General features: G+C 37.6%; 1 protein-coding gene across 1 annotated transcript in view; it reads left to right on the forward strand.

Annotated features, from left to right (window-relative positions):
* TMEM184B (transmembrane protein 184B) overlaps positions 1-9,336 on the forward strand; it is a 38,001-nt gene that overhangs the window by 4,209 nt on the left and 24,456 nt on the right. The gene's annotated exons all lie outside the window — the stretch shown is intronic.

A 9,336-nucleotide genomic window follows, 5' to 3' on the forward strand; every position in this document is an offset into this window, starting at 1 on the left:
CTCATTGAACCTTTACCAGACACAAGCAGTGACATTGCTGGTTTGGGCAGTACATAGGCAGGATTACTGGGATTGCATAGTAAAATGTAATAAATTTTAGCAATATCGCTAGCAAAGTGTTTGATTGACCTGGTCATACTAATTTTTGGAGCCAGGTTGTAATTATTAAAACTCTGCTGGCAACCCTTAAGCATAGCTGGATGGAAAGGAAAGAAATGGCATCTCTGTTTAATCCTTCCTTTAAAGTAGGATTTTAAAGTTAGGGTTCCTTCAAGTTCAATGCCTTGTGCACTCTGCAGTCCAGGACTGATACTACGGCTAATATAATGTTGGTGAGCTGTTCTCTGTTTATGCAATGTGTCAGATGGTACAGTACATTATCAAATCCAGTTCAAATTGGTAATCATTTTATTCCTCGGGGGAGTTTGTAATTTTTCAGATACTGAGTCTAAAATATTGTTTGCGTTTTTGTTGTTGTCTGTACTTTGTTGAAATTTAACATGAACTAACATGTACAGGGAGTAAGTAGGGATGGTTACAATGGACTATTAAGTAGGTAGCCTGCCCTGCAGGACCTAAATTTGTGGCTCATAAGGCATTAGGGTAAAGTATAGACAATATGCCCTTCACCTACCTTCCCTTACCACAAGTAACATGAAGATTTGCAGAGGCGTCCTGGGCACTGGCACTCTCTCTGGGATTATTTATTCACTTTGCCACTGATCTTTATTGTGGGTGTGTTGGTGCCACTTTCATCAGATCAATGTTCGGCATTATTATATGGTACTACTTCTCTTTTTTACTCTGAAACCAATAATGGGGCTTTTTTTTTTTAATTTTCATTGAGATATTCCAAGGTTTACATAACAATAAAATGGCATGTTACACAATGCACGAAAAACCAATATGAAAACAATGTCCTGGGAATACACAAGACAAATACACAAACACAATAAGATAATGCAACGATGAAATAGTAAAAAAAAAAGAGAAACCCCAGTATCTGTTTTTTTTATATATTTGCAGAAGGAAAAGAAAGAAAAGTAATAGAGAGGAGGGTGTGGTGGGGGGAGGATGGGAGAGGGGTGTCGCGACTTAATGTGTCAGTTCAGTCTTTACTATCAAACACAATAACTCACTCTTCACAAAAAGAGTCACCGACCAATCTACTATACTCTGCAGATGTACTAAAATAAACCCAGTAATACCAGGTCTGGATAAATTTATCGGTCTGATCCATCCCAGCTGCCATCATGTCTTTCATACGGTAAACATCTGCCACCCTCCTTAGCCAATGCCCAAGGGTTGGCGGTTTGTCACACTTCCACATTGCAGGAATGCATGCCTTTGCGGCATTCAAGAGATTTCGTAATAAACACCCGTTGTTTTGGGTGGTTACTGAATAGTTGTGTCACAATACAGGGGCTGCCACCCACCTACAATTTCTTCCCACCCAGCTTGAAAAAATTTCTGGGTTAAACACTGCACTGTGTTGTGAGGGCTATTTTACTGACCATTCTTCCAGTTGCACCATTTTCTTCAGCTGTGTTCGTGGTCAATAAATGCCACTGGAAACCACTGTTAATGATTATTGCCACCAAGAATAGAACAATGGCTGTATAGACAGCACTGTTCAGTTCTATGGAGAGTGAAGGTTGATTGGGAGGCTCCCGCTGTGTCCTATCGAATAGAAAACAATAGAAGTTATCAGTCATTAGAGGTCTGGGCTGTACATGCTAGAGTTTCATCCAAGACCATCCTTGCATAGACAGTTTCTTAGTTCCTTCCTCCAAAAAACAAACAAACAAAAACCAGCACAGCCTACAAGAAACTTGTTGCTGTGAGGCTAGGTATAAATCCTGAAGTCCGGTCTCTCTGGGAATGCATTCACCAAAGTAGAGACTTCGCTCAGGGTAACCAATCCAACAATTTCATTGTCCTAATAAGAGAACAGAGTAAACTGGAGAAAAAAATATCCTTCTCCAGTTTTGTAAACAGGTCCCTGGGTTTGTTTTTTTAATTATTATTTTTAGAAAATATAATGATATACCTAAGCTTATAGTTATTCTTTGCCTTTTCACCATGTGTTGATTGCTTTTTTTCACAGTTCATATTTTATTAAGGAGTTGGCTAAATTAGAAGCTTGTGGTATTGTGGCAATATAATGGTAATTTACAAATACTTTGAAATTAGATTCGATCTCTATTTGACTTGCTTGAGCTTTAGCTCACCTGTCGGCTAATTGTCTGCCCGTAGCTTTTATTACCTGGCTGCCTTGGAGGTAATATGGAACAAGTCTAGATAAGTTACACCTCTGTTTGTGTAAGCAGGGAGCATTCAGCTGTGACGGGACTAGAAAGGGATTCCTTGTTTAGTTAAGGCCTGGAGTGCATTTCTTTCATCCTGCTTTCTGTGTGGATAGCGGTTTGTGTAGCAATTAATCTATACTATTTTGTATGCTCCTAAAAAAAAATAATACACTGGTATTTGTATTTTAATTTGCATTCCGGTAAATATTTTGCACAGATTTTACACTATTTCAAAATGAAAAATCATTGGAAATATATTTCAGTGAATGATGTAGTGTGAAGTAGCTTCGAAAATTAAATCAGTGGTGGGGGTGCGATATCACTGAGGGAAGAACGGCCTCTGTGTTGAAGGTGTGATGTCACTAGGGAAAGAAAAGGATGAATTCTAAGGTGCAAAGTGAAAGTGGAACAAAGATGTTAAATAACACGTAGCAAAGTAGTACGTGTTGGGCAAATGAATGATCATGTAATACTGTAGTTATATATGAATTACAGTACTTATCTAATCTGAAAGGTTTTGATGGGCAGTAAGTTTTACATTAGGAATTAAATTGCAATTGATTGTATGCTTTCCCTATGGTATTATAAATACAGCATTTGATAATTGCTAGCTCCATGTGGCCTATCATCCAGCAGACTGCATTAGCAGTGCCAAGCTTCCAGTGTTGCGCTATCATATGTATATAAGATTCTCTTTTATAATTATTGAGTTTATTAATAATTTATAACTTAATAATTTGAGTAGATTTTCATGACCTCTCTTGGTGCTCATCATTTCAGTGGCAGTCAGAAGTGAAAAACGTAATCTACCATACATAGGTTCTCCTTATATAAAACAGGGAATCATACATCCCATGTTTGAAGGAATCCCAGATTCCCTGTTTATAAATAGAGCCCATAGAAAATGTGTCACTACTAAGAGATTATTCATTAGATGGTATTTCATTTTCTTGTATAATTCTCGCCCTTGTAGGTTGTATGCTTGTTTGCCTTGTGAAGCCTTAAGGTGGAGTATAGCTAAAAGGCTTTAAAAAATTTATAAATAAAAGTCCTTCATTTCCTATAAAAGAAATTCCTAAATGAAATATTTGTCTTATGACATTTAGAAGGCAGTCGTGTGACCTTATTACCCGGTCTAAGTGGAGACCACTTGTATAGCACTGGATAGGGTGCTTCTAAACCAGTCTATCCAGAACTGCAAGCAGCACCGGTCTATGGGCATGTCCGTCTGTGGTGTCACAGGTTGACTACCGGAATGCCGGCTCATTGTGCCATTGGCTGGTGTCCACTCTTTCATTTTAAAATCTATTCCAAATGTACTGGCTGTAAGAAATTTGAGGATTTGTGAAAAGCAAATACAGATATTTTAAGTGTCTTATCTTTTTGTACAGCTGTATGTGCTTGGAGCTGGGATAATCGTAAAGAACTTTACTGCATGATAATAAGTTCAAACAATTTGCTCCCTGAATGAGTTTACAGGCATCCAAGACCAAGAGAGCTATATATGCATCTATTTCATAGTTGGATTGCATTGTTTTGGCCTTGTGAGAAAAGTACCTTTTTACTTTAGGAAGAACAAGTCACTAACTGATTTCTTTTGAGCAGTTGTTGTGTACACCTACAGTACATGCGTATTTTGGCAGATCCTTGGTATTGTCCTAGGTCCAGTTGATGGCCCAGCTTGAGTTTTGATCCTTTCCATCAGCGGGATTGTGTGACAGAATTACTTTTATTGAGCCAGGACCAGGTATCGATGAGACGTGAATTCTATTCCTTATTCCTTCCTCATACAGTTGGACATCTTGTTTGTATCAGATCAGTTCTGTTATGTGTTCACCTGACAATAAATATCTCTCTTTTTTTAGTTCATCCAAATACATTTAGTAATGTTTTTTTTTCTATGACAGCACACTTTTGAGGAACAGGAAAAGAGAGGCAAAGAATAACTGAACACTAGCGTGTCTTGTCAGTGTTTTTCCTGTCTTTTGTAGGGAGCTTTACCCTGGTGGATCTCATGTGGGGATCTCTCCAATCCTGTTTGACTGCTTCTGGATGTTCCCACTTTTTTACCCTGGCTGGGAAACTTCCTGAAGAGGGGATTCCACCTGGGTCACCGTGGGAGGGAGTATTTGCAGACTAGTGGCCATGGAAGTGTTGGATTCTGCAGGGGGCAAGTATTCACAGGCATCATTTCTGGTTTCTAAGCTCTGGCAGAGAACCTTCTTTTGCAGGCTATTGGGGACAGGGACCCATTGCTGGACTAGTGGTTTTACATGGTCTTGGCGCTGCCAGTAACATCTTTTCTGATTGGAGGACTTTGGATAGTATTATTTCAGCTAAGGTGAAAATCAAGACTTTCAGACTGAATCCTTTTTGGGTCTGATTTTGTAAAGTACATCTCGATAGATCCATTTCACTTGTGTCCCGTTCTGTGCTCTTTTCTAAAAAAAAAATTTTGACCTAAAAACCTGGTACAAGCCAGGCTTTTCCTCCTTAATCTTCTCATGCTGTGTTCATTTAGAGGCTAAAGAGCTAGCCCCTTTTAATTGATGTGTTTGTTTTCAAAGCGATGTTAGCAGCAAGACCTAGTATAATGTAGGGTTTGTAAATTTTAAATAGATGAAGGGTTAGAGCTTCTCTCTAAACATTTGTCAAAATTACCCTTGCAGTGAGGCTGCACACTAAAAAGGGTAAATGCTTGGTTTAATTAAGAGTACATTAAAAAGCCTTTTTATCTACCTCATTCTTCCTTGCCATTATTTATGGCCATCTTGGTAGAATGCATTCTATTCACCTGTGTGTACATGAACACATGCTTGCAGTCTGTTTTTAGTAACTCTACTTCCAGCTACTATTAATCATTTTTGGGATAAGTTATATGTGATCTTGGTGTTGTATAACATTTTTTTGCCAGTTTTAAGTATAGTTTGGTAATTAATACACGGAATAAAGAACTAAAACCGCCACAAGATTGATCTGTACTGAAAATGTTGATTCTTCCTGCCACATCTTGGGGCCACCCCTGTTTAACCTTTTTGCCAGTTTAAAGTATAGTTTGGTAATAAATACACGGAATAGGAAATTAAAACAGCCACAAGATTGTTCTGCACTGAAAATGTAGATTTATACTTGCCGTATTACATTTTATTTATTCTTTTAGTCTGTAGGCCGACAACTCAAAAAAAAAAAAAAAATTTGCTGTGCTAGGGAATGCCTAAAACCTCCACTTGGTGTATCAAGCTAGTATACTTTAATATCAGGTTGTGTTGCTTCTGAGATTTCTTTTCACGCCTTAATACACTTGTTGATCATTGTTTTAGTCCCCAGTGTGGACACAGAATGCAAATGGCAGATGGTCCAATCCTTCCTTCTTTAAACCAAGGAACTAAACCGAAAAATAAAAAAAATCATACTTACCTTCCTACTTACTACTAATCCCGCCGTGGTGATCAAGACAGAAAGGGGAGCAGTTTCATGAAAGGGTTGTCTACCCTTTTTAGTTCTTCTTTAAGCCTTTAGTATACTAATCTGCACTAATAAACAATAATATAATAATGAAGGGTTTAACAAAACTGTAACAGATGCTTAACTAGTTTCAATGCAGTCGATTTGTTTTAATCCAAATCTTTTGGTCTTAATGAGAACATACAGCGCAATGGATACATTTTAATTACATCTACATTTACCCTCAAAAACAATTACAGTTTAGTTGCAGGTATGTACATTACATTTTAAAATAAAATATTTGAAAATTTCTGTATAAAGGTTTATTTCTGTTTTTAGAACATTCTCTTTTAAATAAACATAACTTTAGTTTTTTTGTTATGGTTGTGTTAACATGTATTATGTCACACAATACCTTGGGTTGTATTAAAGCAGCCAAATGAAAATAAAATAAATGCGGAAGCCATGCACCCTAATGTGACAAGTGCATGTCATGCTTTTTTTTTTTTGTTTTGTTAAATCAAAAGGCAGAGATCTAAATAGATCCTAGAAGTCTTATTTTAGTGAGTATATATACACTATTTTATACATGATATGAAGTAATCTAAAAACAAATAATTTATTTAAATTTCCTTATGTTTACATATGTAAACACTCCTTATCTTTCCTTATGTTTACAGCTTATAGTAGATAAATCAAAGTATTTGTTGAATAGAATTTTCTACATTTGCATTAATTTTTCAAAGCTGTATTTTGCATTTTTTTTGCTTATAAACACTTCTTTGGGAAAACATACTAAATGCAAATCCCAGTCTGGCAGCACCTTATGCACAATGTGTTGTACGTTTGACCGATTTGGAAAAAAAGCTTGGACCACTTAATATATTACAAGTAGGGCAAAATATCTGTAGTACATGCAGTTCATGGAAAGATGGTGAGAAAAGACTATATTTCCGGAAAATGAACTTTTTGTGCAGTTATCCTACATTTACAAAGTGCATGTGGGGTAATTTAAATGGGCTGCCCACTGCTCAAATAAAATTGTATATGCATGGTTTTGTTTTGCACGGCAAGGTGCATTGTGAGTCAATCCTGATACCTAGCAGATACTGGGATGGTGCAGCCGAGCACGCTACACAGATATTGTTTTCATTTTATTTTTTCTTCTCTGTGGGTATGGTCAGTGGAAACCCCACTCCCCCAAATTAGGAACCGAAGCAACTTCTAATAGTGATCTGCTACTAGATCCAGTCACCCAGAAATATATTTTTAAATGGTAATCTGCTGTTGTAGAGAGATGCTCATCAGTGCAAAAGCTTTTCCCAAGCTCCTCTACTAAGTGGAAGTGCATTGACATCATTTTTGATATCACAGGACTTCCAATGTGTAGCAAGTGTTGGAAATCCACTCTCCAGCCCACATGCTGAAGTTACTGAATCCCAGTGCAATTTTAAAATGGTCCTGTTTTCCATTTTGAATTGACATGGTTGGATCAATGGATGGCACTTCTGCCTCTGCAATATTGGGTCCCAGGTTGGAATCCTGTCTAGGACATTATCTCCAAGGAGTTTATATGTTTGCACATTCCAAAAACATGCAGTTAGGTTAATTGGCTTCTCCAAAAAAAATTGGCCTTGGACTGTGTGACTTATTTGCCTATGGTAGAGACAAAAGATTGTGCGCCCCTTTGAGGGAGAGCTAGTGATATGCCTAAAGGTGCGTACACACTTCCAATTTTTATCGTTCCAATCGAACGACGAACGATCGATTGGGCAAAAAATCGTTAAAAAATCGTTCGTAAAAAAAAAACCAACGACGCCGACGAACGAGGAAAGTTGTTGGAAACGAACGACCGGACCGGCGGATCGGATTGGGCGACGATCGTTGAACATCGTTCGTGTGTACGGTCGTTCGTTGATCGTCCATGAGCTGAGCATGCGTAATGAACGAACGCTCGTTCACTTTCCTGTCGTGCACATAGTTCCTCTATCGCTCAAACGATCGTACCTATTGTGTGTACAATATCTACGAACGATCGTGTCGTTATCTCTATGTGCAGGATCGGTGCTATACGATCGTTCGTAGATATCGTGCAGGATCGTTCGTCGTTCGTTTTCCAACGATAATAATTGGAAGTGTGTACGTAGCTTAAGGACTTTGGAAAGCGCTGCGTAAAATGACGGTTCTATGTTGTAAAAAATAAGTGTTAATAATATTAACATCAGTGAATCAAATGGTTAATTAACCATGCTTCTGCCTTTCCTGAGAAAGACATGCAGTTTTAGAAATAGTTGCCTAGCTTTTATTTACAAATCCCACTGTCTTGTCCTCCACACTAAAAGCTTCAGATAAATCTCTCTGAAGGATTAATTAAAAGCACACAGAATGCTTCCATCGAATTCCTGTTGTAATAATCTCTGAAGAGTGAGTAACCTTTATAAATCATTGATTACTCCCTTTCCAGAATGGTATTGTCAGGATCCCTCTATCTCTGGATTTATTTTGCCACTTTCTTGCAAAGAAAATTTATGAGCCAATTACATTACTCCCCAGAGCTTACATGGCAGCACGCAATTGATTAGTTTTATATAGTAGAAAAGATCATCTCCCAATGCCAGATCTTTCAGAAAAGTATATTTTAGTAACTGGCACAAGTATACTGGGACAAATCTCTATATTATGCATGGTTCTATGAAATGCTTTGCAGTCCATACAACTGTCAGAACTTTTCAGATTGCTTGTTTATCTTTAAATTCAACATTCAATAAAAGCAAGCTGATGTTTTTATAAAATTATTTACAAATGCTTATGTGTACCTGAGCTGATGAGCTGATACCATATATACCCCTTATGGACTTAAAGCATCTTCCCCCTACATGTTCCTTCTTCTGGCTCAGTCACCCAACCTTGCACTGCGCAGATGTGAGATTGAGTGGCGTAGCCTGCTGTAATGGAGTAAAAAAGAGAGACGATCTCGCTGCACATGTGTAAGATCAACTTCTCTTACCCCTCAATGTAGGGAAATAGCCGTTCTACACATGCCTGAGATTGGGGCATGCACAGAAGAAGCATTCCTCACCATTCAGTCTTGATCGCTGCAGCTTTATTTTATGTAAAGTAAAAAATAAATAGTTTAGGCCCACTTTAAGTCCTGAACCTGGACAGATGTTCTGGTGACAACTGTAAAATACAATATAGGAATTCCCCTCTCTGTGGATATATTTCCTTTCACTACTTGCAGCATCTATAAGACAGCAAGTCAATAAAATGGTTTCAATGGAATGTCAATGTTTCATCCTTATTCATCAAAAAAGTATTTTAAATGCAATGCTAAAAAATGTAGAAGCAGATAAGACACCTGTGTGATACCTCAATGTATTGATTGTACCAGGCTGCATTAGTGTTGGCTTCCTGGATATACTGGAAAGAATGTCAAATATATCTTACAGGTTAATATGTAACCTGTTTTTGGTTACCATTGTTTACTAGATGGAAATAGAAGGCTGGTATCCTTTTTATAGAGGATGAGAACATTACCCAAACTACTGTTGTGTTTTTGGTGATATTATAATGCTAAGGGGGA

This window comes from Pyxicephalus adspersus, chromosome 8, assembly GCF_032062135.1.
Source record: "Pyxicephalus adspersus chromosome 8, UCB_Pads_2.0, whole genome shotgun sequence".
NCBI lineage: Eukaryota > Metazoa > Chordata > Amphibia > Anura > Pyxicephalidae > Pyxicephalus > Pyxicephalus adspersus.